The following is a 10,483-nucleotide window of genomic DNA, read 5'->3' as shown; positions in this document are numbered from 1 at the left end:
AGGCCCACCGGCTAAGGTCCTACACAAGTCACCTATGTTTAGGCTCACCGGCCAAGGTCCCACACAAGGCACCTACGTTTAGGCCCACCAGCCAAGGTCCCACACAAGGCACCTATACGAGTTTGTTGATAGTAAACTCTTAGCCTCAATCCTACACGAGAATAGAGACTAAACTTTAGAATATTAAAAATGACACTTGTTGGAATGAGTCCTCTCTTGTAGCTTGTCTTGGGTTGCTTGATCTTCACTCTTTCGTTCTTGAATCAGCTCCCCCATGCTCCCCTAATCATTATGTTGTAGTTTACCTGTTGTTTCAGCTTCACAATCAAGAACCTTGCATATGATGTTCCTAAAAAGGTAACCAAGGTAATGGGAGTTGGTTGAATCTCTAACGAAGGTTATGAATGAATTTCCTAAGAGATTCAACTGATGGATGCTATAGAGTATCATGGAGACTAAGGTTTTACCTATAGGTTCGGTCTCTATACTCTAGAAGAGGCTTGAGATCATGTTCTTCATTAATAGGAGCTTTGAATGCTCACGAGTGATGAATCACAATGAAACGAACATGAATCTCATGTGGATGGAGTCTAGGATAAGTGATTTGAGCTTGGGACAACCTAAGGACTCTGAAATGCCTAAATCTATACTTTCCATAAAGTTTTGGGTCCTATACTTATAGAGAAAAGGTCTCAACAGATATAAAATGGCTAGTTCTTGGTTCTACCGAGTGAACCTTCGATAGTACCAAAATTCACTTGGTAGCACCGAAATATCACTTGGTGGTACCGAATTAAATCCTGAAGTTGTTGCATGAATTTTACTGCTTTCGGTGGTACCGAAGGTATCTTCGGTACTACCGAAAGTGCCATTTGGTGGCACCTCCTTCTGCCGAACTTGGACTAATTTACTTGTTTTAATTCTTTGTCCTATGATTCATTCAACAACTTGAACTTTCTCAAAGTCAAGACTAATAGGATAGAAAGTATGAACTTGGAGTTGGTTTTAAATAGATGACAGAAGTTGGTTTTCCTATTTAGGTTGGAGTCATCTATAGGCAAGATCCTAATCATAGAAGCCTCTTTGGAATCTGACTTTATAACTTGTGCTTCTGCTCTAGTGCATCGTCAGTCTTCGTTCATAAAGGACTCATCCGACTACTTGACACAACTAGTCATGTGATTAACAAACATGTGTACAAATAAGTGCACTAACATCGAAGTCCTATTCTATCCGTCCAGATATTAAAGTGGTTAAATCATCATTCGTAAACCAAAACCGATCTGAACTTCAATTGATTTATTTCCCACATAAGGCACCAAAGTATTCATCATAGGGAATTCAAAGAATCTATTGTGCCCATAGTGTATATAGATCAATGGATTTTACAAATCAATCCCTTGCAAAATAAATAAGCACTTATTCTTAGCCTTCTTAAGCATCCAAAGTGTTCAGAATCGACAATGGATCAACGTAAACTAAAATAACGTGTCATTCAAACTAATATCAATGAATTGCTCAACATTCAAACCAAATATTTGAATCAAAGTAAACTAAATCATTAAAAATCACTACAAGCTTCACCTCTTAGCACTAGCTAAGAGATTTAGTTAATCATAGACATGATTGAACCAAACTCTATAAGAAAACATGAAAAAGAAACTTAGAACCAAAAGATTGGAGAAGAAGAATGGCTCCGTAGACGCTCCGTTACCCCTTGCTCTCTCTACCAAACCCTAAATCATACTTAGAATAGCTTAGAACAAATCTTCATTGAGTTTGATTAGCACTAACTTCGAACGGAGTTTAGATTTATGCAGTTGCATGCACTGTCAATGGGTCTTTGATATCATCAAACTCCCCTCGAACACCCATCAATGACATCAAAGGTCTCCTCGAGGGATCAAGTAGGAACATGAAAACTCTCCAGCAACGATTTTTCATATTTCAAAAGTCTATCGATGGCATCAAAGCTCCTTCAGAACACTGGTTTTTGTCTAACTACTGTCCAGAATTTCTCGGTTTATATTCGATAGCATCGATCTCCCATAGAAGTCCACTCAATGGCATCGAAGTTCACTTGATGGCATCAATGGTGTCTAAACTTCTTTTGTTTGCAACTTCACTTCGAATCTTCGATTTCTTTCTTTTTTTCCTTAATTCCCTTGTTCCTTTGGCACTTTAATTCCTTCTTCATGACCTTAGAATCTTCGATTCTTTATTGTGTCTTCTTTTGAGCTCTAATTCCATCACTTTAAGCATATTTTTATCATTGGGTCCTGAATCACCTCGCATGCATGAAACATGCATAAATATATCGAATTAACACTCAAATTCATGGAAAAGCGAATGCAATTGAGAGGATAATATGTAATATTTAAGCGTCGGCATATCTCAAGCCCTTTAAGACTCCAATACATGATCCATAATGTTCATGATATCCAGTGCAATGCAAACATCACACCAATCCAACAAATACTAATCATTTGATAGAAGGACTTTAATATGGATGGTCAAGATTATTTACACAAAAGTAGGTCAAATCAACAATTTGGTCCATCTATTTGTTAGTCTCATCATGGATTCAATAAGATTCTAATGAATCATTTTGTTAGGCAATCATAACCATCCCATCCATGGCTTGGAAAATGGATGGCTAAACAAAATAAGGCCAAGTCATGGATGGATTGGATCATTTGATTAGTAAGATTTTTGCATTGTAGTATAAAAATGTACTCTAGAGTGAATAGATAGTTTAGTTTGGTTGATTGATTGGACTGTTCAAGTCAACAAATGTAGCTAGGAGCACTATAACTTATAGTGCCCTTAGAGCATTGGACCATCTCTTAATTTGGAATTGGTTAATGAAAAGTGTAAGGAAAAAAATTAAATTAAATTTCAATATGTAGAAAATTTCAACCTAGTTTGTTTAATATAGAGAATAGATGATTCTTGAAGTTTTGCTACTACTAATATCCCTTTTAGATACCAGCTAATGAGTAACTTTTTTTATAACTTATGTAAGTTAATAAGTTATATTTTTCTAAACTTGAATTCAATACATACCATTGCCAAAGAAACTTATGTAATGAAGGTACTTTTCCTTATAAGTTTTTGTTCTATTCAACTTTTAACTTCTCTCTCCATAAGCAACTTATGCATTGAAGGTACTTATCCTTATAAGTTTTTGTTCCTTTTAACTTTTAACTTCTCTCTCCATGTGATGCATGGTCTATATCAAAAGAAGCCCCACATGATGGGTGGTCCACATCAAAGATGAGGCTAACACAATGGACACAATCAACATCAAAAGTAGGCCCCACATTATGGATGACCTACATCAAGGTGAGCCCGCATAATAGCCCCAAATGTGAATGTCCCACATCTAAAGAGGGCCCCATATGATGGACGACCCATATGAAGGTGGGGCCCACATAATGGACTGTCAATATCAAAGGTGGTCTCTAAATGTGGGGTGGTGTCACGCCCTAAACTCGAAAACCGGGCTCACAAAATTTTCGATCTCCAAATCCGGTGCCGACAGCCTCTGTAGTAGCCCATTCTCGGCTCCCGGTACCCATATACCAGGTTCCGATCCTAGGGTTCTGATCCTAGGATCCTACAAGGAGGATTTTCAACATGAATTTGTTTCATAATAATCATAAGCATAAGTATAACCCACATGCCATAACTAGAAACAACGCCACATATTCACCGTGATAAAAAAAAAAACTTTTGAATACAAGGTACAAAAGGAAATACAATATAGAGATATCAAAAGGAAACTCCGGAAGCTCAGCCGCACGCTCCTGCCTCTGCTCAGTTACGACTGTGTCCTAGTGTCACCTACACGCATCTATCGTGCATAAGCTTATAGAAAGTTTAGAGGGTGGTGTAAGTGTATGTACAAAGTATATGCCAAGTATGAAGAGTGGGCTTCCTCACACACATCTATCACCTATACACACCTAAGAATGAAGAGTGGGCTTCCTCACCCGCTCCATCACGAAGTAAACTAGGCTTCCTAAGGGGCCCAATAAACATAACATGAACTCAATAGCTTGGACAATCTATAAGGCATGGTGGAGGCTTTAACAATAATGGAGGCCCAATGGTTTGGGGTAAGCCCAAAGGGGTATATCATGCTAATGCCAATGGGGGCCCAAAGAATTGCGATTGTTCACTCCCCAAGTGCAGGGTTGTGATGTAGTAATAAAGTCGGTAAGACCGAGGTCGAATCCACAGGGACTGATACCTGTACGTTATCCGAAACCAAGAAGAACTAGAACTAGACTAAGATGTGATCTAAACCAAATAGAAATTAAGGAATAATTGTGGAAGAATTATCTAAGACTTTAAGGAATTCAGAGGACGGGAACTAGGGATTCAGAGGATCCACTTGTAGAGATCAGGGAGATTGTATGCCAGGATCACAAATTATGGAAATTTACTGAACTGCCATTGATATAGGTTTCAAGAGATGAAAGGTGTATGAATTAGAATGGATTCCATCATCTAACCATGCCCAGGAGACAAAGTAAACAACAGGATTAAACTAATTACCAACCAATCAACAATGTATGAAAATCAGGAAGGGTACGACATCCAACCATGCCCAGGAGACGATGGTGAACATCAGGGCTTCCTGACATTATAATCAAAATAAGAGAAGAGGAATACTCAAAGCCATTGCAAGCCCATTGTAATTTCAGTCACAACATGCCATTAAAAACTAAAGAATATTCCCATAAAATTAAATCAAAAAAAAAATCTCTTCAATCTAATCAAAGGGCACCAGCAACATCTCTCCCATCAGGCTACAAGCTTCACCTCTTAGCCCTAGCTAAGAGGTTTAGCCTAGCGTGATCATGCTAGAACCAAAAAAAATCAAAGGAAAGACATCAATAAAAGGAAAAGAAAAAGGAAACAAAAGGAATTCCCTGTTTCTTTTCTTCAATCATCCAAGCCTTCAAACCACGCCAGCCTTACCTCCCGAAAACAAAACCCAAAAGCTTCCTCAGCAGCAGCAACTGACCTCGTGCAGCAGCAACCGCCACCTCAGCAGTAAAGCCCGTGCAGCAGCCGCCCACCACGCACAGCAGCCACACTCTCTGAATTCTCCCAAGCCGTGCACAGCAGCAGAACACTCTCCCCGAACGTTTCTTTTCCTTCTTCTTTTCCTCCCTTTTAAAGATGGCCCCCCCCCCCCCCCCCCCCCCCCTTCCGGTGCTGTGGAGTCCCACCAGACCTAGCTTCGGACTCCCTGTTTACGCAGCCGCCTCCGCATCTCCTTTCTTCTTATTTTTTTTTCTTCTTTCCAAAAGGGCAGTGTCCCCTGGGAGATTTTTGGCAGACCTACCTGATGAACGGCTCGGATCAGCCGTCCGACCACTCCCACGAGAGCAGGATCCGCCGCAAAAACCGGACGGTTTCCGGTTGAAAACAGGGTAACGTCATCGACGCTGTGACGATGGTGGGCCCCACTTCACTGTCTTTTTGGAAAATCCAGTCCGTCCACTGCGTTCTACACGAAAAAACAGGTGGGAAGCACTACTTTTGGACCGAATTCTATGCGGCCCACAATACCTTTTACTCCGCCGTTCATCATGCCTTTAACGGTCAGGATTCTGTAACATTTTACATGGTCTCAAAAAAGCCGCCTTGATGAGGTAAATACCCCACCTACGTACACAATGGACGGTCCCGATTGGACCACCGAATCGAGATGGTGGCCCATTGCACCCAACCGCAAGCCGGGCAGCGTTACGCTGTTTGCGTAAGGGACGAGTTCGATTTTGAGTCGGTCAGCGCCTGCTGACCGACTTCCGTATTTCTTTTGTTCATCCGGTGCACTTGTGCACCTTGCACGTGCACTGTAAGTGTGGGTCCCATGATGATGTTTGTAAGAAATCTGCTCCATCCATCTGTTTTGACACGTAGTTTAAGGCGTTGAGACCAAAATTGGAGTGTATCCAGATATCAGGCGGGGCCCACATAATGCTTAAAGGGGCTGATCTGTCCGTTGGGCCACTTCCACAGTGATCCAGGGGCTGAAATTTTACGTGTACAGTTTATTTATGGTCCTCAAGCCACGTGTGAAGTTTCGAACTGATCAGATGGTGGAAACCCTATGATCTTGCATTTTGGACACTTTTCAGGCCACTTGAGCTTCGATTCCTCGATTTCTGCGAACCCCTGGTGTATAATTTCGTCACTCTTGGTCTTCTGGAGTCCGTCCCATGCTTTAGTGTCATCAGATCGGTAAATCCATGCTTTTTAGTGTCCTTTCCCAGTCCGAGCTCATGAAGACGCCCTGCATCACAAATTCAATTAAATTAGGCTATTAAACGGTGTCATGCTTGTAAATCCATGCAATAAATGGGTCTGATATGCAATATTTGACCCTCAACACAACCCCCAACCAGCATTTTGCTAGTCCCGAGCAAAGTATGCGAAAAATAAGTTGAGAATTACAGGAGAATTTCTATGAACTCGAGTGATTTTGGAAACCAATCTAGATATTCAGAATTCAACAATTCATGAATGTTGGGCCTTACTCTCTCCTAGACTCAAACACACGATAAACTTCATTCAAAGTATTAGTCCCTTAATTAGAAATAATTCTAAACATTGAGTTCCACAGATGTAAAGTGTAATCCCAACTTTCAACATTAATATTCAATTCTTTATTTCAGGATACCGTCGGTAATCAACAAGAGAATTCATATTACCAAAGCTTGCCTCAAAGATCATCGTTTTATTCCTTCAGTTTTTTTTTTTTTTTTTTTTTTTTTTTAAATCAAAAATCAAGAGGAGGAATGAAGTCCACACTTATAGGGAGCAAACCTATAGTGAAGATTCTTTGCCTAACCTTTCTCAACGGTATTTCTTCCTTTTAATTGATCTTGACGGGCAATTGTTCAAGTTGGTTCCTTCTATGCTTACTGATCACCAAATTAACCTTTCAGTTTCAAACTGAAATCTTAATGTGTAAGCGAGATGTGACATGTGAAATCATGACTCAATCAATGTTTACAACTTCTAATCATGGATTAATAATTAAACTTAACTGTGAAATCCAACGAGCAACTGAATCCAAGAGCAGTAAATCACCAACATTCCATATCCTGTAATTCTAAATCAAAGATGGTCGTCCAATCACTTTGAATTCACCAGAAAGTCCAGAAAAAATTTAAAAATTTTCACAATTTTTGCTCAAGAAAATACTGATTAGGTAACCTAATCTCCCACCCCCAACTTAAAAGCTACATTGTCCTCAATGTAAAGGATATGAGTATGGAATGCGCATAGGACAACAAAAGTAAAGAAAAAGTGAAGGGAAGATAGTACCTGGATGATGAATCATGAGAGACTTTCAAAGAGATCGCGGCATGGAATCCAGTCAGCACAAAAATAAAATTCTACCTATACCACTTTCGCAGGTGCTCTCGATTGCATTTAGCGCATGCAACAAGCCTTTAAACCCCTAGGTTACCCCTAGTGGACGAGTTGTAGTCTCGTGAGGGTTTGCAGGGATGTTACCCACAAACATTGAACTAGCTAGGACGATGAAATAAGTTGAAAAGCTGGGTTGCCTCCCAGGAGCGCTAAGTTTAACGTCTTCAGCCAGACCAAAACAACTACCATAATCCTATGAAAGCGATAAACCTACCTATACCTCCATCAGACTAGGAGATCAGTCCTGGTAAACAGGATCAGTCAGAGGCATGGACATGTCCTCTGAATCAAATTTCTCGACAAATGGTTTCAATCGATGGCCATTGACTTTAAATTCCTTGCCATTGTCGGGATCTCTTATCTCAACGGCCCCATGAGGAAAAACAGTAACAACAATGTAAGGGCCGGTCCAACGAGATCGAAGCTTACCCGGGAAGAGATGTAATCGAGAATTGTACAAAAGGACCTTCGACCCGGCGTGAATGATTTTCGCAAAATGTGTTGGTCATGAAATGCTTTCATCTTGTCCTTGTAAATTCTCGAATTATCGTACGCATCATTAGGATTTCTTCAAGTTCATTCAATTGAAGTTTACGTAGCGAGCCAGCGTTGTCCAGATTGAAATTAAGATTTTTGATTGCCCAGTACGCTTTATGTTCCAACTCCACAGGCAAGTGACAAGCTTTCCCATAGACAAGTCTAAAGGGAGACATTCCAATAGGAGTTTTAAATGCAGTACGGTATGTCCATAAGGCATCGGTTAATCGAATTGACCAATCCTTACGATCAGGGTTAACTGTTTTCTCTAGGATATGTTTGATCTCCTTATTGGAAATCTCGGCTTGTCCACTTGTCTGTGGATGGTATGGGGTGCTCACCTTATGAGAGATACTGTATTTCTTCATTAAGCTCTCAAATGGTCTATTACAAAAGTGTGATCCCCCATCACTAATGATGGCTCGAGGCGTCCCGAACCGCGAAAGGATGTTCTCCTTTAAGAATTTAATGACCGTGCGATGGTCATTATTTCGACACGGAATTGCTTCGACCCATTTAGTGACATAATCCACGGCGAGCAAAATATACAAATTCCCAAACGATTGGGGGAATGGTCCCATGAAATCGATGCCCCAGCAATCAAATGCTTCAATGATAAGAATGGGATTCAAAGGCATCATATTTCGACGGGACAATGCTCCCAATTTTTGACAACGCTCACAAGCTTTGCAAAACTCATGAGTATCCCTAAACATAGTGGGCCAGTAAAAGCCACACTGCAGAATCTTGGCCGTGGTCTTTTTAGCAGAAAAGTGACCACCACAGGCCTCTGAGTGACAGAAGGAGATGACGCTCTGATGCTCATCGTCTGGTACACATCTCCTTAGAATTTGGTCTGGGCAATATTTAAATAAGTAAGGATCATCCCAGAAAAAGTTGCGCACCTCGGTGAAAAATTTCTTCTTATCTTGCGCAGTCCACTGTGTCGGTATGGCACCTGTAGCAAGATAATTAGCAATATCAGCGAACCAAGGTGAATGGGAGACTCTGAACAGTTGTTCATCAGGGAACATATCATTGATATGGGTCGCCTCAAGGGAATCAGAGGTATTAAGGCGAGAAAGGTGATCGGCCACTACATTCTCTACTCCTTTTTTATCTTTAATTTCCAAATCAAATTCTTGGAGTAGAAGGATCCATCGTATCAAGCGGGGCTTAGAATCATTCTTAGAGAGAAGATACTTCAGTGCCGCATGATCTGTATAGATAATGATCTTGGATCCGATCAAGTAGGACCTAAATTTGTCCAAGGCGAACACTACGGCTAAGAGTTCCTTTTCCGTAGTCGAGTAGTTCACCTGGGCAGGATTTAGAGTCCTACTCGCGTAATGAATGACGTAGGGCTTCTTATCTTTTCTCTGGCCTAGGACCGCCCCAAGAGCATAATCAGAAGCGTCGCACATAAGTTCAAAAGGGAGGCTCCAGTCGGGTGGCTGCATGATAGGTGCAGTGGTTAACGTGCCCTTAAGCTTGGTGAAAGCTTCCTGGCACTGCTCAGTCCACTCGTACGGAGCATCCTTTTGAAGAAGATTACATAAAGGACGAGAGAGAAGACTAAAGTCCTTTATGAATCTCCTGTAAAATCCTGCGTGTCCTAAGAAGGATCGCACGTCTCTGATGTTCTTGGGTGGAGGTAGGTTAGAGATAAGATCGATTTTTGCCTTATCTACCTCGATTCCTTTGGACGAGATGATATGCCCAAGGACAATTCCCTTCTGAACCATGAAATGGCACTTCTCCCAATTAAGTACCAGGTTCTTTTCTTCACATCTTTCCAGCACACATTTAAGACTTTCTAAGCACTTGCCGAAGGATGGACCGAAGACAGAGAAATAGTCCATGAAGACCTCTAGATATTGTCCCATAATGTCAGAAAAGATACTCATCATACATCGCTGAAAGGTGGCAAGGGCATTACATAGTTCAAATGGCATTCTTCGATAAGTAAAGGTGCCGTAGGAACATATAAATGTGGTCTTTTTCTGATCTTCAGGGGCTATCTTTATCTAATTGTAGCCCGAATACCCGTCAAGAAAACAGTAATAGGAATGACCAGCTAACCTTTCCAAGATCTGAGCAATGAAGGGTAGAGGAAAGTGGTTCTTCCTCATGACAGTATTCAACTTCCTGTAGTCAATACATATTCTCCAACCAGTAGTAACTCTAGTTAACACGAGTTCATTATTAGCATTGGCTACGATGGTGATTCCGGACTTCTTAGGGACCACTTGAGTTGGACTCACCCATTGACTATCAGATATAGGGTATATAATACCCACATCCAATAGTTTAAGAACCTCGGCTTTAACCACTTCCTTCATGTTTGGATTTAGTCTACGTTGTGGTTGCCGAGCGGTTTTTGCATTATCCTCAAGATATATGCGGTGAGTACAAATCGAGGGATCGATTCCCTTGAGGTCCGCTATCGTCCATCCCAGGGCTCCTTTATGCTCAATGAGAGTAGATA

Source organism: Magnolia sinica, chromosome 2 (assembly GCF_029962835.1).
Source record: "Magnolia sinica isolate HGM2019 chromosome 2, MsV1, whole genome shotgun sequence".
In the NCBI taxonomy this organism is placed as follows: domain Eukaryota; kingdom Viridiplantae; phylum Streptophyta; class Magnoliopsida; order Magnoliales; family Magnoliaceae; genus Magnolia; species Magnolia sinica.
Note: the sequence above shows the minus strand (reverse complement) of the source record.